The sequence below is a fragment of the Kogia breviceps genome, chromosome 10 (assembly GCF_026419965.1).
Source record: "Kogia breviceps isolate mKogBre1 chromosome 10, mKogBre1 haplotype 1, whole genome shotgun sequence".
NCBI classification, from domain to species: domain Eukaryota; kingdom Metazoa; phylum Chordata; class Mammalia; order Artiodactyla; family Physeteridae; genus Kogia; species Kogia breviceps.
The window spans coordinates 99292992-99316652 of NC_081319.1; the positions used below are offsets into that span (position 1 = coordinate 99292992).

At 42.0% G+C, this 23661-nt stretch overlaps 1 protein-coding gene across 1 annotated transcript in view; it reads left to right on the forward strand.

Annotated features, from left to right (window-relative positions):
* The window catches only part of NEDD9 (neural precursor cell expressed, developmentally down-regulated 9), a 299037-nt gene that overhangs the window by 44925 nt on the left and 230451 nt on the right, over positions 1-23661 (forward strand). The window contains exon 2 of the mRNA XM_067006770.1: positions 9189-9294. The gene's annotated coding sequence lies outside the window, so the exon portion shown is untranslated. The remainder of the gene's footprint in view (positions 1-9188; positions 9295-23661) is intronic.

Genomic DNA, 23661 nt, shown 5'->3' on the forward strand with positions numbered 1-23661 from the left:
TGTGGTAGTGTCCGCTTTCACTTGGGTAGTATAATTAGCTCCGCTACTGAGGGCTGGCTTCACTCCTGTAAGTACCCTCCTTCCTGCATCAGCAGGCTTGCAACCCTTCTAGGTCATTCCCTCTGGAATACTAATCACTTGTCTGTCTCTCATCTTAAAACAAAACAAAGCAAAACATACAAACAAACAGAAACGTCCTTTAACCCCACATCCCCTTCCAGCTTCTGCCTTTTTTCTCTTCTCCCTTTTGTAGCAAAATTCTCAACAGAGTCATCTATGGTTTCTGTATCCACTTCCTCACCCCTGCGGATTGTCCTAAGATATTCTTGTCCACATCCCAGAAAACTTCCATGTTGCCAAATCCAAGACTCTTTTCAAGGTCCTTCTCTGACCCAATCCCTCAGTATCTTTTACCACAGCTGACCACTTCCTTTACTGGAACCTCTCATGTCTCTTAGTCTGTATTTACCTGGTTTTCCTCATACCTCTCTGGCAGTTCTTTGTATCTTCTCTGATGCAGCCTCCTTTTCAGTTTAGTCTCTAATATGTTGGAGGGCCCCCAGGGCAGAGTTCCAGGCCCTCTTCTCTACCTACATTGTCTTTCTAGGGAAACAATCCTTCCTGTCCTAAGGCTTGAGATGTCATTGATATGCCATGACTCCCAGGTTCTCATTCATTCCTGAACTCTCCTCTGAGCTCCAGATTTGGATATCCAATTTTGTATTCATTACCTCCATTTGGCTCACTAGAGGTATGGCAAATATAGTTAATTTTCTCCTACCCTCCATCCTGTTCCTTCCCAGTCCTCCCAGTCTTCGATAATGGCCTCACTACCCACTCGGGAGTTCAAGCCTTGAGTTTTCTTTTCTTTTTTTTTTTTTTTTTTTTTTTCCTAATCCATCAGTGAGTCTGGTAGCTTCATCTTCAAAATAGATCTCAAATCCATCCACCTCACCTTATCTTCATTGCTATCATGCTAACCACGATCGTCACTTCGACGACTGCAATTGCCTCTGGATGTCTCCCTACTTCTGCTTCTCCCACGAACAATCCACTTCCACACAGCAACCAGAGAGATTTTTTAAAAATATAAATCAGAGCATGTCATTTCCATGCTTTAAACCAACCTGGTATGTCCCTTCCAAAAGCACTTAGAATAAAATGCACCTCTGTTCCCCAGTTTGCAAGACTCCGGTTAACTTGGCCCCTCCCTAACTCCTTGTCACCTTAAACCATTTTTCTACCTCACTTCCTCTCTCCCAGACGTGTTGGCTGTCTTCTTGCTCCTTCAATATGCCAAGATGCTCTCCCTCTATCCCTTTGCTTATCTGGCACCTTCTTATTTGTCTCAATTTATACGTTACTGTTAGCTCCTTAGATCAAACCTCCCTGACGACGCTGTTCAAAGGAAGTGCTCTCTCTCATCAGCACACCCAGTTCATTCCCATTAAAGCCCTTACTACAGGTTGTAGTTATAGGCTTGTTTTCTCATTTGCTGTCATTCATCTCCCACAAGAATGTGAGCTCCATAAGAGTAAGGACTTGCTCTGTCTTATTCATACCTGCATCACTGCTGTGTAGAACAATGACTGTCCACAAGAGATGTTCAATAAGTATTTGTTGAGTGAATAAATCAGTTTTTAGATTATTCAAGCCATTTGGTTTTCCTTGATTGTTTGCCAGTCTACTCCTTGGTAAAGTATCTGAGCATTAGAGTAAGGAACATGTTTCATTTGCAACTTCTGTTCAAAGAGGGTATGGAACTTTAATAGATTAGAGGGAGATCCCAAGCTTTTAAGTCTTAGCTTTTCGGCAGCATATCCCTTAACGAGGGCAAAAAATCAGAGATTAATTTATGAGAGCTATCAGAGTTTCACTAGCAAAATTTAATTTTTTCTATTTTCTGTCTGTTTTGTGAATTTTATTTTATCTGAATTTAGAATGTGAGCAAAGCTGTGGAAGGTTTAGGGTTGCTTGTACGTGATTTTCAATCATTGGCATTCTTAAAATGCTACAAAATTAACATTTTTATTTCAAATACATTGATCCCAAGACTATGTGATACTAACTCTTCTTCTCAAGAATTACAAAATAAAGATGCTGATATGGAACTAATTGCAACAATACCTCGGGATATGAACTTGTATCTGTGAAACACTGATGCAATGCTGTGAGCTCATAATATAAATGGATGCTAAACCATCTGTGTTTTGTGACACACTGTATCATCAAAAAATGTTTGTGTATAATTCTAAAGTAAAAAATAAAACACATTTTCATCTAACAGCTGTGTTGCTTCAAACATACAACTCAGCAATTCTAAATCCCAACTTGAAACAATGCCTGAAAAGCTGAAGGTCAGGTGAAGATGTTACATTTAACACTCTTGAAAATGTCAAAGAAGTACCTCTAAAATGTAGGGAAAAAATGGTAAATTAAATATAAGATGTTGCGGATCAGGATAAAAGAGTCAATATAAAATACTTTTTTACTAGAAGAAAAAGAGGGAAGAAGGAAGGGCAAGGAAAGGAAGGCAGAGTTTGCTGAAGAGGGGCCATTCCTGAGTTAGTTTAACCACTTGAGCTCGGTCTCTTGGGCTCTGCAATCAAGAAAATGACGGTCAGGGCTTCCCTGGTGGCGCAGTGGTTAAGAATCCGCCTGCCAGTACAGGAGACATGGGTTCGAGCCCTGGTCCTGGAAGATCCCACATGCCGCGGAGCGACTAAGCCTGTGCGCCACAACTACTGAGACTGTGCCCTAGAGCCTTCGAGCCACAGCTCCTGAAGCCCTCACGCCTAGAGCCCATGCTCCGCAACAACAGAAGCCACCGCAATGAGAAGCCCGTGCACAGCAACAAAGACCCAACGCAGCCATTAATTAATTAATTAATTTTTAAAAAAACAATTACTGCTCCATAATTTTTTTAAAAAAAGAAAGAAAGAAAATGGTGGTCAGTATTTACCTGCATGTACTCGGGATTTCCATGCTCTGCAGTGTGCCTCTGCTGTGGAAAGCATGAAACCGTGATGAGGACTGTCAGGGCAGTCAGAGTTCAGCAAGAGGCTAAAGGCCGGTGTGGACTGGAGAAGCAGGAATTGCTCTGTGGACTGAGCTGGACTTCAACTAAATCTTGTTGGATGCAGTGGATTTTGATAGAGACACAGATGTGAGCACCGAGGAGAAAGTGTGAAGAGAGACACATGCACAAAAACAAAATAAAAAAGGTAGAAAAAATAAGTTAGACTTCCCTACCCCTAGGAAAAAGTTTTAAAGGTTACCCTGATTGAAACGGAAACATTTAGAATAGTCGCAGGCAATGAATGGCATGAAGGGGCTGTGGGTTTTAAACTCCAGGCTGCAGGGTCAGAAGGCAGTAAGAAGCTGGAGAAAACCTCAAGCAAGGGCGACATGAGGGAAGCGATGTTTTAGAAAGGGAAAGGATTGCATAAGGCAAGGTGGGTTGCAAGGAGGTAAGCTCGAGGTCTTATCCTGATGCCATTTTTGCAATAAGGATGTAAAACGTAATAAAGATCTGCACTCTGATGACGGTAATTTTATTTTGTTTTTATTTTATTGAAGTATAGTTGATTTACAATGTTGTGTTAATTTCTCCTGTACAGCAAAGTGATTCAGTTATACATATATATATTCTTTTTCCTATTCTTTTCTGTTATGGTTTATCACAGGATATTGAATATAGCTCCCTGTGCTAAACAGTAGGACCTTGTTGTTTAATCCATCCTATTCAACTAGTTTGCATCTGCTAATCTCAAACTCCCAATCCTTCTCTCCCCACACCCCCTCCCCCTTGGCAACCACAAGCCTGTTCTCTATAATCTGTGAGTCTGTTTCTATTTTGTAGATATGTTCGTGTCGTATTTTAGATTCCACAGATAAGTATGGTATTTGTCTTTTTCTTTCTGACTTACTTCACTTAGTATGATCATCTCTAGGCCCATCCATGTTGCTGCAAATTGTATTATTTCATTCTTTTTTATGGCTGAGTAATATTCCACTGTGTGTATATATGTGTGTGTGTGTGTGTGTGTATGTACATACATATACAGCACATTATCTTTATCCATTCATCTGTCAATGGACATTTAAGTTGTTTCCATGTCTTGGCTATTGTAAATACTGCTGCTATGAACATAGGGGTGTATATATCTTTTGGAATTATAGTTTTGTCTGGATATATGCCCAGGAGTGGGATTGCTGGATCATATGGCAATTTTAATAGAGATATAGGAGTAATTCCAAGAGGCAGTTTGAAGGTAACGGAAATAGACATTTATCAAGGGTTACGTGCTCTATACTTTACTTAATTCTCACAACAACCCTTCCAAATAGGTATTATTATTCCAATTTAGAGATAATTGCGTTCCAGTAACTTATTAAATAACTTACTCAAGGTCAGACAGTGAAAGCAGATTTGAGAGTCAGCAGATTGGATGGGTGGTGGACTAGGATGAATCAAAGCATTTTCATGTGCTTGTTTTATAAAGCTGTATTTCTACTTTATTTTATTTTTTTCTCCTAAGTCTGGGAGCCTAACATTCATTTGTATTTTTTTATTTTATTATTATTATTATTTTTTGCGGTACGCGGGCCTCTCACTGCTGTGGCCTCTCCCGTTGCGGAGCACAGGCTCCGGACGCGCAGGCGCAGCGGCCACGGCTCACGGGCCCAGCCGCTCCGCGGCACGTGGGATCCTCCCGGACCGGGGCACGAACCCGCGTCCCCTGCATCGGCAGGCGGACTCTCAACTGCTGCGCCACCAGGGAAGCCCCATTCATTTGTATTTGATTGTATATCAAAGACAAGGGCTGAGTAGGCAATGCCCAAAGCTGAGAGTGATGGCCAGATTGGTTTTAGTTTTGCTTCTTCATCCTTAAAACTAGCCTTTGGTTTTAGGTGAGTGAAAGATGAGTTCCTAATAATAAACAACGGTCTAATAAAGACTTATAATGAGGGGTTAGCAGCTGGTTAAGGCAAGCAGCCTTCAGTAGGTTTGCCCTGAGTTCCTTTGCGTAGCTGCGACCGAGGAGTCGCGAAGCAGAGGGCGCCGGCAAAGGGAGGCTATAGCCTGCGCGTCTTCCACCCAATACCCTGGTGCTCAGTGGGACCGGGTCACCCACTTGGGCAGCTTTGACGCAGCATAAAATAAGCTTGCAACACCAGGGTTAGAGAATAAGATGGGCTGAGAGCTGAGGACACAGCACAAGTTTTAGATTCAGATTTTAAAACCTGGGAAACTCTCTTTTTTCTTTTTTATAAAGAAAAACAAAAGTTCACAGTCTCGTTTCATTACCCAGCGGTGCTTTCGAGCCATGAACTTTCCCCCACTTCGGAAACTTCTCTGGAAAATTCATTTCATGCTTGTCTACTCCAGTAAAACCCTTGACTGAACTTGTTACAAAACAGGAGACTTGGCCGAGGGAATGTGAGAAATCACCCGACACAGCAAAGCCAGTTGGCATCCTTGAGAGCTGTGTGCGCTTCCAACTTTTGGTTTACCTGTCTTCTTGGACTGTGACCTCCTCCCAGCAGAGGGGGCGTTCTGATTGTTCCTGTGCCCAGCGACTGAGAGGGGGCGGTCACAGCACACGTATCACGTTCCTTGACACACTGAGGAGTGCCTCTTCGGATGAGGGGGGCTGTCGATGTCCTGACTTCAGGGCTGTGCACTCACCAGCGTGTGAGAGGAAGTCCTAGGAGACTTCTTGGTAACTATCAAATGTCTCTGAAAGCCTCAACTTGGATTTTTGCTCTTACAAGGTAGTGCCTGCATCATTGCCTTATTGCTGCTAATGCTGCTCTTAAACTAATGTGATAAAACACCCCTGTCTCCTCTAGAGCAGATCTTTACCCAAGAATCCTTATACGGATCCTTCGCCAGTCACTTTGCTCTCCTCCAGCATGGTTGTTTCTGAACGTAACTTCTTTTCTTAAGTTCTCAGCCAATTCTTACCCCCTTTACTCTCAGGGGGTGATCCAAGTTCTTAAGAAAAGGGAGTATTTCCAATAAGAATTCATTGGGTACCTGCTATGAGGCAGGAATTATGCTAAGTTTTTGGAACATAAAGACAAATAAGTTGTGATCTCTACCCTGGAGGGGCTTATAGCTGGGTAGAGGGAGATCAATAGACAGGAAAACAAGTAAGGGCAGTCAAACCATGTAGGTGAATTAATGCATAGATGTGTAGGGCAAAGGGGGAGTAGGGGGAGAGTCATGAATTCCACTTGGAAAGCAGGGCAAGCATCACAAAGGCCGTCTGGGATGAACTTCCTAAATTCCCTCCCCTCTGCTTCTCAAGTCATCTGTAGCTACGGATATTCTTGCCATCTTTCTCCCTATCTTAGAAGAGGTGTCTACTCTTTTCTAAGGCTGTGCCTTCAAATGGCTCTTAAAAATAAAGTTCATCTTCCAATATAAAAGTGAGGTAAAAGAACTGCAAAAATATGTAAAACAACAACATAGAAAAATTAACAAAGAGAAAATATCTCCCATAACCCAGCCAGTTCCTTAACATTAATGCCATCACTCATTTCGTGTATTTTAATCTCCTTTCTCGTCCTATGCACATTTATTTTATTTTATTAATATTTTTTTTGTGTGGTACGCGGGCCTCTCACTGTTGTGGCCTCTCCCTTTGCGGAGCACAGGCTTCGGAAGCACAGGCTCAGCGGCCATGGCTCACGGGCCCAGCCGCTCCATGGCATGTGGGATCTTCCCAGACCGGGACACGAACCCGTGTCCCCTGCATCGGCAGGCGGACTCGCAACCACTGCGCCACCAGGGAAGCCCTATACACATTTTTAAAATAAATTTTATTTTATTTTTATTTTTGGCTGCATTGGGTCTTCGTTGCTGTGCGCGGGCTTTCTCTAGTTATGGTGAGATGGGGCTACTCTTCGTTGCTGTGCGCAGGCTTCTCATTGCGGTGGCTTCCCTTTGTTGTGGAGCACAGGCCCGAGGTGCGCAGGCTTCAGTAGTTGTGGCATTCAGGCTCCGCAGTTGTGACTTGTGGGCTCTAGAGCGCAGGCTCAGTAGCTGTGGCGCACGGGCTTAGTTGCTCCGTGGCATGTGGGATCCTTCCAGACAAGGGCACAAACCCATGTCCCCTACATTGGCAGGCGGATTCTTAACCACTGCGCCACCAAGGAAGTCCCTGCACATTTAAATAGGTATAATCATCCCCCTGTAGCCATCTCCATTCCTCTACGCCCTCCTCTGGGACCCGACTCCTTCCAGTTCTACACCTTGACTGTCTTTCCCATTGGAAAGTCCCATTCACTTCCCTACTCACTTAAATCTCACCCATCCTGCAACACTGGAAGCCAAATCACTTCCTTGGCTGAGCTAGAGCTAGACTGTTCTTGCAGATTCTTTAATGACCTGTTAAGGAGATCACGTCACTTTTCTTGTTGATCCCTTCCTTCTTTCTGCAGCTGTTCTCCCTTGACTCGCTTAGTTGTCCATTTTTGAAGTTATTTGCTTCCCCTTCTTCTCTGATAACTCTTTCCTCCTTCGTCTCTGTATTAGTTCCTCTCCCTCTGCCTACTCTTTAAAGGCTGGTGGTTCCAGGCTCTGACCACTGTCAGTCTCTCATCCCTCACTCCAGACTCTCCTGGGACCCCTCCTATGATGTCACATCGTCACTGAGTACTTTCAGACCTGTGTCCCCACCCTAGACTTCTTGCCTGAACCTCAGCCCCACTGGTTCCTTACTACTGGGCATCCTTGCCCTGGCATCTCCAACTCAACAGTTACCAACTGGATTCCTCTTCTTATTTCTTAGCTTGGTCAAACGTATTACCTCCTACTTCATCCACTGTGTCAGGAAAATGGACACCAGCTTCATTTCTTCCTTCTTCCTTAGGCACGTAAACTCTTCCTGCAAGTGTGTCTCAAATCCATCGCTCATTGTTGCTGCCACTTAAAAATCAGACCCTGACTATTTCTTATCTGGTCTGTTGGATAGCCTCATTAATGAAGAGTCTGTTTTCCATTTCTTTTTTTTTTTTTTGGTGGTACGTGGGCCTCTCACTGCTGTGGCCTCTCCCTTTGCAGAGCACAGGCTCCGGACGCGCAGGCTCAGCGGCCATGGCTCACGGGCTCAGCCGCTCCGCAGCATGTGGGATCTTCCCGGACCGGGGCACGAACCCGTGTCCTCTGCATCGGCAGGCGGATTCTCAATCACTGCGCCACCAGGGAAGCCCTCCATTTCTTTTTACTACACTTTTTCTTCCATGCTATTTCACAGATTACACTTCTAGAGTACAGATTCTTTTTTTAAAAATCATTCCTTAAAAAAGAAGTAATTAATTAATTTTAAAAAACATTCCTTAAAATAAAAATTGTGATGACTGTCCACTGCTTGCACCAAAATTCAAATTTCTTACATAACACTCAAGAGAGTGTGTCCTTGGCCCCCAGTCTACTTTTCCCACCCTCCCTTCCTTCCTACTCAACCCCCATACATCCTCTGATGTAGCCCCATGTGATTACTGCATGCTGCCCTGCTTCCCCAAATATGCCGTGAACTCTTACACCTCCCAGGACCTACTGTGGTTTCCCCTCTACCTAGAAAAGCCTCATGCATTTGTTGAAATCATATTCATGCTTCTAAGCCCAACTTAAATGCCACCTTCTCTGTGAAGTCTTCCCAGACCTTGTTTTCTCCCGCCCCCTGGATAATCAGCGGCTCTCCCCTCTGTGTTCTCATATCAGAGTGGTTCCCAAACCACTAGAATCAACTTTTAAAAGATCCTGTTGCCTGAGCCTTACCTCATATGTTACACCAGAATATTTCAGGGTAAACTCTGTGCATTCGTAATTTTTGAAATCAGATCTGAGGTGCTCAGAATTTGGCAAGTTCAGATAGTTATTCATGATTCAATGCACAGCTTACGAATAGTCATCAAAGAGAACAAGACTTACTTGATTCTGGGGTAGCCTGGTTCTGGAACAAGGAATTACCTTCCTGATTAGTTAGATTTTCTCCAGGGTCTCTGCCCTTGTCCCAGAAACTGAGGTTCCTTGAAAAACCAAAGACGACAGTGGACGAAGTGATCTGCTGTGGTATTTGCATCTTGAGAGAATTACCAAGGTACTTTGGAATAGAGTTCAGACATCCCATCCTGCTGTTCTTTGGTTGTAACCTTTTAAATCTCCTCTCTCCCAGGCAAGTGTATGTGTCAGAATCTCTCCAGTTCTACCAACGTACCTACAGACCAGACTGAATGAGTTGAAATGAAGTGTTCTCTGCACCAATAAACTGGGGTCTGAAGGTAAGTCTGCTGAATACATTTTTTTAAAAAGATAGTATAACATTTGTAAGTGAAATATTCTCAATACTCACAATGAATTTTTTTATGGTTCAGATGGGAAGTAGTGTAACAACTTACAGGTTGTCTTGGAAAATCAAAAAGCTTCTCATTTGAGAGCCACTGCAATAAGTTTGCTATTACTCGGATGGATAGGAAATCAGCAAGTTAATAGAAATCTTTTCTTGGAAGTTTAAATTTATTAAATAACATTTAACTATGATTTGTAGGAATTTTTAAAAAAATTTTATTCGAGCCAAATTTGAGGATTATAACTCAGAAACAGCATCTCAGAAAGCTCTGAGAACTGTTCCACCCATTAGACGTCAAAGTTATATAAGTTTTTTAAAGCAGAGGGCTCTACGTTAAATGACGTATAATTGACAGTTTACACAATCCAGACCTAAATGTCATCGTGGAGGGCCTCTCACTGTTGTGGCCTCTCCGGTTGCGGAGCACAGGCTCCGGACGCGCAGGCTCAGCGGCCACGGCTCACGGGCCCAGCCGCTCCGCAGCACGTAGGATCCTCCCGGACCGGGGCACGAACCCGCGCGTCCCCTGCATCGGCAGGCGGACTCTCAACCACTGGGCCACCAGGGAAGCCCTTGTAGGAATTTTTAAATTCTAAAATTCTTGTCATCGAGCCCAGCCATCGTCCTGATCGTCAGGGATGTTAAATGATAAAGTATCCGTATGTTTCATGAGTTGGGTAGTGCCAGAGCCGTCCACACCTGCCCTTTGCACGGATGTGCACCCACCACACGCGTGTGTACAGGGACAGATGTCCACGCCCACAACAGCTGGCCTGTCTACAGCCTGGGTCTAGAAGAAACCTGACTTTTAAGGTTCCTGTTTTTTTTCTTTTAAATCATGATCTTACTGTTGAATCCAAAACTCAAACAAACATGGTATCAGGGAAAGTCACAGCAAGGTAGTTTACAGAGATTAGATTTCTTTAAATTGCCAAAACAGTGAGAGCAGGAGGTCCTTAAAATCAACATTTTATAACCTGAATCATGCTCATGTTTTTGCTCCTTTGCTTAGAAAAACAGTATCGCAGGGTTGACCTAAAACTGGCTAGCAGTGCATGGCACAGTTGGAGAGAAGCGTGCAAACACTAAGTAGCATCCGAGGAAGGCTCCTCCTGCCCTTTGGATCTGTGCCAGGCTGAAGTTCTGAGACTCTGGAGAAGAATCCTTTCCTTCACTCACAGAAAAACATTTATATAAGAACAGTGCATTAAATAATATTTTTATTTAAAGGTTTAATTTAAGTTTCACTGTTCTGAACCCTTAAAAATGAGCATAGGTGAATAGACCTGCCACCAATCCCCTACTGGCAAAACTGTCTCTTTACTATTCGAAGTTCAGCTGAAAACAGTGGTTCTCACAATGCAGTCCCCAGACCTGCAGCAGCACTCCAGAACTTGTTAGAGAAACAGATCTCAGCCCCACCCCAGACTTGCTGAATCAGAAACTCTGGTGTGTAGGACCCCGAAATGGGTGCTTTAACTGGCCTTCTAGGTGATTCTGAGGCAGGCTCAAGTTGAGGACTACTGGATTCATACAATTCACTCTGTGAAAAAGCAACTGGTGTTGAATATAAGCCAACCATACGCCATTGCTTACTGATAACATAGAAAAACCAATAGGTTCTCTAGAGCACTTGAGCCTTATTCCTAACATTTATCTCATGTCAAAGAAAAGGGAGTAATGCAGGGATGAAGAAAATACATGTTTTCAACCAAGTCCCATTGATGTAAAAAGTGAAAAAAATTAATTTAGTGTCACATAAAGGTACAAAAAATAAGCCCACTTAGATTATCTTTTTGTTCCTTCCAATAAGAAATAGAACATGTTCAATTTGCCTTTTTTCCCAGTTAACTATGAGGAACAAAAGACAAAGCCAGGAAAAGTAACTGTTTTTTATTGTGGTTAATTAAAGGAGAGATACCAGATTCTACAGAAGTGCTTATTTTCTTGAAGGGCAAAGGCTTTCCCTATATTTCCGTATGCATTTAGCGTACTCCTTAGTCTGAAATAGGTATCTAATAAATATTCATTAAAATTGATAGAAAAGGCAAATAGGGGAAAAGGAAAAGAAGCAAAAAGAGAAAAATAGAAAAACACCACAGGGAGAAATATAAACCTGCGAGAGAGAGAAAAAGATAGAAACATCTACAAGAGAAGGAAGATACCAGGCAGAAAATAGAAGAAAATGACAGAGGTAAAAAGAAAAGAGATGATACCCTGAGAAACAGAGAACTAACCTGATTTATCAATTATACAAATAAGGCTCATGAACTTCAAATGCAATGACCTAGCTACTCAGGCGTGCAACCGTTTCCCTTTTAAAAATTATTTCTGAAACGCTTTGTCCCAAAATGCTGGCCAAGTTTCAAGGACCAAGAAGCAGACTCTTAGGGACACAGGGTTCTACCTAAAGAAGGAACACCTTTTGTCAAGAAGAGATATTTGGATCTGAGATGAGTTGCTTTTGAGACAGTGAGCACCCCGTCACAAGGTATTCAAGCCAAGGAGGACAGGTGACAGATGCTACGAGGAGTGTAACAGATGCTATGTCAAAAGAAGAGGGGGAAGGAGGAGGTTGGTTCTTTTAAAATCTTCAACTTTATTGAGAATGTTTCTCAGAGTTTCAACTCATAGCTGCTGTTTCACAGATATGTAAGCATGGGAAACATGGCTCAATGGACCAAAGCCTGTGAATTCTCACCTTGAACCAAAATTCACCTTAACCTCTGAACCAGTCACTACCCTATCTCATGCTTGGTTTCATCTCTGCAATGAGAATATGACCTAATAGCAGATAGTGCAGATAACTAAGAAAAGTGGTCCTGAGAACTTTAAAAATGCAAATGCTCAGTGATTACCCTTTAAAATTTGTGAATAGTGCTTTATAGCAATAACTGAATAGATCAAGAACTCTGTAAGCAGAGTTGGCCTAAGGGAAAAACGTGATCTGACTTAAGTGTTGGCAGGAGACATTCTACTCACTCCCAAGGAGGGACCTACTTGTTTGAGAAAAGACATCAGAGATCATGAACTACCACAGCACACAGAAACAGAGCTGGTGGCCACATCTTAAAAGTCAGAAATGATGATCCAACTCAGGAAAATGGTAGTTTTTCCAGTTAGTTCTTCCATTCAGGAAAGCACCAGCCCCTCCATACAGCTTAAATGGATCCTGGCCTTTCAACTTTTCATCTCAGGCAATAAACAAGAGAGAGCCATGAGGAAAGACAACCCGCACTTCCATTGTCATTAGACATTATACATTCACGTCATTAAATAGTTGTTCAAACCCATCGAACGTACACCACCAAAGGTGAACCCTAAAGCAAACCTTGGTCTTTGGGTGATGATGATGTCTCAGTGTAGGTTCATCAGCAGTAACAAATGTAGCTCTCTGGTGGAGGAGGCTGATAGTGGGGGAGTCTGAGCTCGTGTGGGTTATAGGGGTACCTCCATGTCTTCCTCTCAGTTTTGCTGTGAACCTTAAACTGCTCTAAAATAATAGAGAGAGTGAGAAACTACATGAGACATATATTTGTTTCATATACATGTGTAAAGATCCAAGTACGTCCACATGGGGACATACACTATCCTTCAGTCTCTATGAAGAAACTCCTTCTCTGCTGTCTGGAAAGTCTTCTCTTGAGAGGGGCAGGCCTGGATGTGTGTGCACCTCAGTGCTTCACTGCATGTCTTCAGAGCAAAGCGTCTTGGGGCAATTTGAAGAAATCTTTCCTAGTGCAGCACTATCCTACCAAGTGTGATCATTCTTGAATCAGCTGAGCTAAGTGGACAAATAATATCTTAACTTCCATGTGAGCACTGTTTTATCAATGAAATAGTGGATTCTATAGCATTTTCTACTAATCAAATTGTTACACCATTAAAAAAAAATCAAGTCAAGGGAAGAGGCAAGAATTTGATTATAAGGCTGTCAAGACATGATTACACAATTATGGCCTTGGGTCAAGGCTGGGAGGCAGTTCTTTCTGTGCTGGCAGGGAAGGCTGATTTTTGATGAGTGCTCAAAGTCGTGGTATTCTGGAGCAAAGGGAAGGAGGATACAGGTACAGCCCATTAACTGTGCCCCTGACCCTGGCATTTGGAGTTGCTTCCCCACTTGAAGAAAATACGGGGTTGATTTTTATCAGGACCTACCGTTAGTTATCCAACATAGCATGTCTCTTGTATTTCTGAACAGACTCTGGCAGAATGCAAAAGAGAGAAGAGGCCATCTAATTAAGTACCTTGTACATAGAAAAATAAAGTGGTAATTAATGTGTTTATGCGGTTCAGGTTGTTATGAAAACACGTATCACTTTTTTGAGATCACATTCTTCTCTTGCCTCATAAAAGTTGAGAGCACTAGCGTTTATTGAGTACCTACCAGGAGTTAATTATTTTATAGACATTATTTCCTTAAATGTTGACAACTAAGCCAAGTAGATATTATATGGCTCCCATTTCCGGGTGAGGAAACTAAAGTCAAGAGGATAAAACACTTGGTCAGTGTTACCAGACAGTTGATGGGAGAGCTAGGATTCAAAGTTGCGTTCACTTACAAAACCAGAGTATTTTCTATCACATGTTGTTGCACCATTTTCTAGAATTATCATTTTGGAGTTCTAAGGGGCCTTCTTTCATTGCTGGTTGTCCAAAAAATAACAATTATAGACATACACACACACACACCTATTTGTATATGTGAAAAAATGAGATACAGTGTAGACATACACACACACACCTATTTGTATATGTGAAAAAATGAGATACAGTGTAGTGTGGTGGTACAGTGCATGAATTCTGGAGCAAAACTACTGGGGTTTAAATATCTGACTGGCTGTGCACCTCTGGGCCAGGTGCTTTGCCACTCTCTGACTCATTTCCTATTTGTACAACAGGGATACTGAGAGTGTAATAGTTAAGAATGGTGTTTGGAACATCTTAAGCACTTTGCAAGTATTAGCCAATACTGTTGTATCAACAAGGGTAGAACTCTTGAGTAAAGTTTCTCATTCAGTGCATCTTTCTGGAACAATGAAATTTAGTGCTAAGGAGCTGAAGATTCAAACTGAGATAGATTTATAGACCAATTAGCTTCATTTCTGCTCCACGCCCATCCATTTCCTAACACCCCTCAGCCGTATCAGTGAGGATCCTGGGCCAAAAGGGCTTCCCGAAATAGAGTGATTTTACACTCTCTACAAAACGCCATTTCTTGAGGATCAGACAGTAAGTTAGTCATGAAATGGAATTTGAGCCTTTTACCATTGTAATTAAAAATGCTGATTTCATAGGCCAATGTTTATAGCAGCATTATTCACAACAGCCAAAAGATAGAAGCAATCCAGGTGTTCATTGGCAGATCAATGGAGAATCAAGATATGGCATATGCATAAATGGAATACTATTTAGCCTTTACAAGGAAGGAAATTCTAACACATGCTATAACATAGATGAACCTTGAGGACATTATGCTAAGTTAAATAAGCCAATCCCAAAGGACAAATACAGTATGATTCCACCTATGTAAGATACCTAGAATAGTCACCTTCAGAGACAGAAAATAGAGTGGTGGTTTCCAGGGGCTGGGGGAGAGAGGAAATGGGGAGTTATTATTTAATGGGTACAGAGTTTCAGTTTTGCAAATGAAGAGAGCTCTGGAGATTGCTTGTGCAACAATATGAGTGTACTTGAAACTACTGAACTGTATACTTAAAAATGATTAAGCCGGTAAATTTTATGTTCCATGTATTTTACCACATTTAAAAATTTTTTTTAAATACTGATTTCAATCAAACCAACTGTAGCTACCACAGTGGCCACGAGTTAGGGGAAGGGTATTCCACTGTTACTGATCTATAAGATCTGATGAAATTGTTCATGCTTTTTCCTGTCAGCAGCCAATCTCAGTGACAGGCTGCAGCTGCTATCTGTGCTCTCCAGTCCAAACAAGAGTCCAGGTCACCCACTCTTGGCCTTTGATTCTTTCCTTGGGGAGCTACAGATATGAATGCACGCGTACATCCCTAGGTGGTCACCCTGTTGAACCCCTTTACGTAAGGGAGAATAAGGGGCAGCGCTAAAATCTTCCATATAGGTCAGCTGTGTTATATCACACGGCAGTCAGATGGAATGTTTGTGTTTCTGATGCCATCGGTGGAGCTCTAGGCAACATCCCGTGGTCTCTGTGTTTGAACTCTGTGTCTTTGCACGCTATATGAACACCAAGTCCGCATTTGGAACTTGGGCTATTCCCCCCAAGCAGGGAGTGCTTGAGTCCCTTCGTTAATTAGGACCACTTAGATTTCTCTGATCAGTGGTTTCAATGTGAGTATTTTAGATTAGATTTGCTGCCTACCGATTCTTTTAAAATGTGTTTGAGTTTCACAAGTATGTGTGAATCTTGGATCTTTTATTATTCCCAGTTGGAAAGGAGGAGGGGGGAGGACAAACATTTCATGTTTCAGCACAAGTTAGAGCCACTTTCAAGTCCAGCATATTAATTAACTAACAGATGATTATCCTTCATAATAATAGTATAGTATAAATAAGATTCTACTTATTTTACTCATAATTATAATAAATTCTTTATGCTTCCTTCTCTGACTGCTTCCACACTTCCACGTGTGTGTGTAAGGCTGCGTGAGACAAAGTGTGTGCGTGTGGTATATCTATTACGTGGCATCCTGAAATTTGAAACAAAGGCAACCCATACTATTGAAAGAGCAGAGACTTTGTTTCTGAGACCTACGACACTCCTACAAGCTTATGTCAAAAAGCCAGCTGTCAAATAGCTTATTGAAAATAAGCTTTACAGAAAATTAAAAGCAACGTGACAGTGTTTTACCCTGAATGTCTCTTGATTCAAACTCTCTTGAAAAGTAGAGGCCAAGTGCCACCTGTTACTAGAAGGAGGCCATATGACCTCCGACCAGACTGCTGCCAGGGAGGTTTGGCCACATCTGTGATTTCCATCAGCATCCACCTTCTTTGGCCCATGAAGAGATTGGAGCAGAACTTGGTTAAGGAGCGGAAGTTGCTTTCAGAAGACTGAGATGAAAGAACTGCTGGGATCAAATGGTTATAACAATGATTGATTCTCTTCTGCACAATGCTAAGAACTGACCCGTCCTTGACCTTCCAGAATATCAACCTGTCAGGACCGTGGAGAGAAGCCACAGCAAATGGTGAGACCACTGGGTGTGATCTGTGGGTCTTGGGGGTAAAAACAAAGTGACTCTTCCTCTCTTTCAACCCCCAGACTCGCAGGTACAGTAGGACACTGTCAGGACTGAGCCTGTGCCCTGAGAGAACTTGGATGGCCTGACTCAGAAACCAAAAGTGGCCTTGGCAGGAACTGTCTTAGCAGGGATCACAGACTTTTAAAAGAAACTGAGTTATTTGTAGTGAGGTGGATGGACCTGGAGTCTGTCATACAGAGTGAAGTCAGTCAGAAGGAGAAAAACAAATACCGTATGCTAACACATATCTATGGGATCTAAGAAAAAAAATGTCATGAAGAACCTAGCAGTAGGATGGGAATAAAGACACAGACCTACTAGAGCATGGACTTGAGGATATGGGGGGGGGGGGGTAAGCTGTGACGAAGTGAGAGAGCAGCATGGACATATATACACTATCAAACATAGGGTGGAAAGCTAGTGGGAAGCAGCCGCATGGCACAGGGAGATCAGCTCGGTGCTCTGTGACCACCTAGAGGGGTGGGATAGGGAGGGTGGGAGGAAGACACAAGAGGGAAGAGATATGGGAACATGTGTATATGGATAACTGATTCACTTTGTTATACAGCAGAAACTAACACACCATTGTAAAGCAATTATACTCCAATAAAGATGTTAAAGATAAAAAAATAAATAAAAGAAGGGGGAGCAAGAGCTTTAAACCAAGTTTCCCTTTGCGTTCCGCCAAGGACAGGTGTTTGCTTTGCTGAAAGAGAGATTTCACAGAGTGATTTCATGCATAGCAAAGAGCTAGTAGGAATTTTCGGCTGTCATAGCTGGACTGACTGACACCATCAGGGCATTATCACTCCAGTGGGTTTCTACGAATATGATATTAAACATGTACGTGTGTGTGTGTGTGTGTGTGTGTGTGTGTGTGTGTGTGTGTGTGTGTGTACACAATGCCTGAATCAGGTAAAACCACCACCCACCATTTCCCCAGCATTCTTGGGTATATTTGCGATATTAGGGCAACTCTCTTGTCCTCTGGTTATTAACTATTAACACAAGTACTTTATTCACAACATCTCCTTTGATTTTCATTACAATGCTATGAGATAGGCATTATGTCTCCACTATATAGATGGGAAAACTGATGTTTAAAGAGGTTGAGGGACATGCTAAGGTGGCATAGCCATGAAGTGGCAGGTGTGGGGTCTGAGCTGAGGAAGTCCAGAGCTTTGCTCTCAACCCTGCTGCCACAAGATGAGTAGCACACGTTGTATCAGCTGCACAGAGTCACTGAGGAATCCCAAGTGAACATCTGCAAAGCCCATTCACTAATCCTCCTCTCCTTTGCGGAGCTGACCCACAAGCACGAAGTGTGGCATTGCCTCCCCTGCCACCTCGGCCAGTGTCCCTCTGCTTCTGCTGATTTCATTCCTTTCCAATATTAACATTGGACCTACCTTCTTTCCATGACCCCGATGGCCAACCCTCCCAACAGCATGTCCTGAATAATAGACTCAGGTGAAAAGTCCTCGCCCGTCTTTCCTAGCAGAATTGCTGTCCCTCTGTGGACTTCTCAAGAGGCACCGTCTGTGCAGCCAGAACTAACCACCCAGTCTCCTCTTTAACCAGAGTTCCCAAATATCACATCCTCTTGACAGCTACATACAAAGGAGGCAAAGTCAGTTTGTTAGCTGGTGATCACCAGCTTACTCTTTCTGCTGCTGTCTCCTGGGTTTCTTTATCCTTTCTCTTCCAGCTCTTCAATTGTCTGGATTCTTTAAGAAGCTGCACTGTGTTGCTGTGTTCAAGATGATAGATGATAGATCGATAGATAGTTAGGATCTAAATAGATAGAACAGGGTATGGATAAGTGTTGTATATGTATGTATATTATTGATTTGGGTTCCCCCAGAAGCAGACCCTGAGATAAGGATCCGCACGCAGGTAGGAAACACTAGTAGGAGAATAAAGATGTGAGAAACAGGGAAGAGAAGAAAACTAAAGGAGAATAATCAAACAACTTCCCATTGAAGGCAAATGGAACTGAATTCCTCTGGGGGATTCTGGGAGACTGTCAAACTTCTACTCAAAGTGGATTATCACTATTATCTCAAGCTCCACCCCAAATCTGCGGAATCAGAATGTGAATTTTTAACAGTATCCCCTAGTGATAAAGTTTATAGAGTACTGGAGCAGAAAATGTCTCAAAGTTAAACTAACGAAGGGGTAAGAAAGTTGTGACATTTATCCCTCAGCTTCCCCATTTGACGCTGGTTTGGGGCCATTTCTGAGGGTATTGATTCTCTGGCACTTCTGGCTTAACCTTTGTATTGTTGGAACAATCAGGCTCCAGTGGCCAGAGAGAAAGTCCTCAGACAGGTAATGAAAGGTATTAGCAGTAAGCAGCTCTTGGCACATATAGCTGTAATAAGTTCAGCTCTGATTCAGCTACATATAAATATGATATTAAAGCTGAGATTGAATTGCAATAATAATAACTACCCCGACTGTAATACCAATTCAATGTTAACGGTACATTAGGTAGATTGAAATAATAGGATTTCATCTGGGCTTTTATTCTAAATAAAGTAGTTAATTTAACTAGCGGAGAAATACCATTATCACAATTAACTTTAGAAGCACTAAAATAAATATATATATAGTTTTTTCTCAGTAGTTATTTCAGGCTTTCTCACGTAGGCCATGAGGGAGGTCAGGAAACGGGCTCCATATTTCATTTACTTATTATAATTCCTAGTATTAACCCTCAGGAGGGGTTGGGAAGCAGGCAACCAGTGTTCTTCATTGCAGTGTCAAACAGTGCACCATACATATTCTGGAGTTCGTTCAAGAGCTGAAATTATAGTGGAAAAAAAAAAAAGAGACTCCTATTCTAATGTTAAACACGATAAAGACATTTGGATGACATCCAGAAAAATCCATCACTGCTCCCAGACACAATAAAGTAACTACAATAAAGCGATTTCAAGGAAAATGTTAGTTCTTTTACCCATCACTTGCATTTTAAGGGGGTATTAGGGTATTTCGTATCACACAAGGAAAAATTCAAAAAAATTCAAGATGCATCAAAAGTTTCTAAATCAGCTTGGAAAAAAATTAGAATAGTAACCTCTTAGAAACAGCAAACTTAAACAAAAATCCTAAATAAGATTTTAATGTTTAAATAATAGGGTTATAGAAAGGTGGGAATCCAAAATTTTTGTTCCTCACAGGATGTATTAATTATGAGCTCCAATTACAAGTTCAACATGAACTTCATTAAATAAAATTTACAATAAAAATGAATAAGCTATGTATCCTGTTCTACATTTTTTTTGCTCAGTACAACACCAAATGAATTTTAAAATACTGTAACATTACACTTATTATTTATTAACCAAGTACAAAATAGAAAAACCTTTCATTTAGAAAATAAAAAATTAACGCATGGAGTACATTCTTAACATTCTTAAGTAATGAAATCCTACGGCATATATTCTTATGCCTCCTTCTCTCCCCTGTCTCCCTTCTCTCTGCCCTTTAGCTTCCAGCAGCAAAGTCAATTTTGTATCTATTAAATAAGTCTCACCTGAATCCCCTGCACACCGTGTTTTCTGTGCACCTCCTCACACTACAAATTAGCTGCCTTCTTTAGAATAAAGTCTAGTGAAATCCTGCTTTTGCCGACATCTTCTCTTTCTCTTTATGAGTAGCTGCTGCTCCGGCCAAGACACTGAGGAAGACATCCGTGGCTTTAAATCATGTATTTATTTATGGTCTGGTTGACAGGCTCAGTGGTGTTAGAAGGAAATGTCCTGCCAAATTTGTCAGTTCAACTCCTTACTCTGATCCAAATTTCAGCTTAAAAAACCCCACAGTGTGGAATGTCAGTTTGGATTGAGGAGGGGAGTATTTTCTTCAAAGAAATAAAATGATTTCCCCTTTCCCTGAAGTCTATGTAGGAAATAACTTGTAGAGGGATACAGGTACGTCTGCTGGGGGTAGGCTGGGCCCACTCACCAGCAAAGGACTCACTTCTGAGGTTAGAATTAAGAAGAGTGCAAACTGTGATGGGCCTTTGGGATGAGAACGTATCTGTGAACACCAAAGGTCCAGAGCTAAATGGGTTGGTATCAAAAACTAACTGGGTTCTGGACCAGTGCTGTCTAAATAGAGACAGAGCCGTGAAAGCGATTCTGAGTGGTCTGTAGCCCCATTAAAAAAGTAGAAAGAGGGTTTCCCTGGTGGCGCAGTGGTTGAGAGTCCGCCTGCCGATGCAGGGGACACGGGTTCGTGCCCCAGTCCGGGAACATGCCACATGCCGCGGAGCGGCTGGGCCCGTGAGCCATGGCCGCCGAGCCTGCGCGTCCGGAGCCTGTGCTCTGCAACAGGAGAGGCCACAGCAGAGAGAGGCCCGCGTACCACCAAAAAAAAAAAAAAAAAAAAAAGTAGAAAGAAACAGATAAAGTTCATTTAAATAGTATATTTTTAACCCAATATGTACAAAATGCTATCATTCTTAAGGCTGCTGAGGTATGTAAGTGCTTTTTTCATACTAAGTCTTCAAAATCAAGTGTGAATGTTACCCTCACAGCACATTTCAAGGGTCCCAAAGCCACCTGTGACTAGTTGGCACCATGCTGGTCAGCCCAAGTCCAGACAGTATGAACCAGATTACTTCTAAAATACTTGCAGGATCTTTAAGAACCAGATCAAAAGCACTAGCTGAAATCATGAAGCCAAACTTTATTCTTATTATTGAGAGGTCTGGCCTCTTTCATTTATACTTAGAACTCCAGCTACCTAAGAGACTTTTCTCTAAGGATTATTTTGTCATCAATTTCACATACTCTCATTCACCTGAAACACATGTTATGAGCAGCACCCCTCCACCACACATATAACCCTGCAGTATCCTATCCTCCAACCCTTGGGAATCGCTTTAAATTAGGAAAGTACTTTAATTCTGATTTGCTTTTTAGTACAAAAAGCAGTGTCAGTATGTTTTGTTTAAAAATGTGTTCTGCCTAAGGTACAGAAGAACGTTTATGTCAAAGCTTCATCCAGGTTTTTATGTGGCCAGAGGAAGGACATCAAGAAGCAAACAGTTCTGTTATTTGAAAAAGTTATATATGCTAGGGCTCATTTTTAATGTGCTGTGGGCCTCTGGTCAAGTTGTGGAATTAGGAAGGAGACAAAGGCCAACCTGTCACTTCAGTACATCATAATGTATATTGCCATCCCTTAGGGAGCAGTCGAGCACAGTTTCCTGTAATTAGAAAAATGTTTCTTATCCTCAGTATGGATCTTGATTGTGATGTTTCTGAAACTTAATGTCTCTTCTGAGACAAGAGTTACTTCTGAGATGACTCAGAAAAAATGAGGCATATTTGCACATTATACTACCAGGGAAATCTCAAAGAGCAGTGAACTTGGAGAGCCAACATTTATCCTGGACTGTCTTCAGGAAGCCCCCTCCCTCCCGGTGAGAGTCTAGCTTAACTTGAGAAATGTTTTGCTGCAAGTGGGTGTCCTAGGAATTGCACTGGTTGAGGTATAGAAATGAGTCGGAAGGGAATTCTAGGATGTAACTGCTACCAGTGAGTAGGGGACAGGTTTCTCCAAGGGGAGATGAAGATACACATTCTATTGGTTTGAAGAAGGAAGCCCTCCTTGCAGAGAGGTAACACCTGAGGATCAGGAGCCAGGGCTGCATACGCTGTGTATCTGTGAAAGGTTTAACTTTCTGAGTGAATTTTCTGTTGGACTATTGGAGTAGTTTTGTGAAGGACACACGATTAATTTCTCCTCCTATATTCTTTAACAGCTTTTTGATAAAAGTTTTCTGGGATAGAATAAAAGCAGAACTAACCACGTAATTGCAGGGCAAGTGCAAAATGAAAATGCAGGAACCCTTGTTCAAAAATTATTAAGAAGTTCAACAAAATGTGGTACACACTTATAATGGAATATGAGTCTTAAAAATGAAGGAAATTCTGAGACATGGTCACTAGCAAGCAGCAGGATACTAAAGACAAAAGAAAATCTTTAAAACAGTCAGAATAAAAAGTAAACTACTTACAAAAGAACAGGAAACTTCTCATTAGCATTACTAGAGGCGAGAAAACAGTAGCGTATTGGGAGAACATAGTTGTCAATCTGGAAGGTCCTATCTAGCGAAAGTATTATTCACGAGTAAAAGTGAAATAAAGACAGTTTCACACAGGGGCCTCCCTGGTGGCGCAGTGGTTGAGAATCCGCCTGCCGATGCAGGGGACACGGGTTCGTGCCCCGGTCTGGGAAGATTCCCACATGCTGCAGAGCAGCTAAGCCCGTGCACCACAGCTACTGAGCCTGCGCTCTAGAGCCCGCATGCCGCAACTACTGAAGCCTGCATGCCACAACTACTGAAGTCTGCGTGCCTAGAGCCCGTGCTCCACAGCAAGGGAAGCCACCTCAATGAGAAGCCTGCACACTGCAATGAAGAGTAGCCCCCGGTCACCGCAACCAGAGAAAGCCTGCGCGCAGCCACGAAGACCCAACACAGCCAAAAATAAATAAATTTTTTTTAAAGACAATTTCAAACAAATTAAGCCTGAGAGAGTTTATAGCTCACGGTCTTTCCATCACTGAAAAAAACGACAAGAGGATGTACATGAGTAGGAAGAAAACTAAGCCCAGTAGGAAGGACTGGCACGCAAGAAGTAGTTTGCAGTTTCTCTTTCTATCCCTGTGTCTCTTATAACTTTTCATATTTTCTATTTCTTTTTTTCTCTTTCATTCTGAATAATTTATTCAAATGTGTCTAGTTTACTATTTCTCTATTTATCAAGTTGCTAATAATTTTCTGTGATTGTTAGGATTAAGTTCCAGTAAAGGAATAGAAAAACCCAATATAGTCATGGCTTTAAAAAAAAAAAAAGGAGAAATTCAGTTTTCCGTCAAGATGGAGTAACAAGGCCTGGATTTCTCCTCCTATCTGAGAAAAAAAAAAAGAACAAATATAAGAAGCAACAGTTTTTAAGACACTGGACATCAAGTAACAGAAGATAGTGATCCTAATGAGAAGCAAATAAGTCCTATAATTGCTCAAGCTTGCTGCC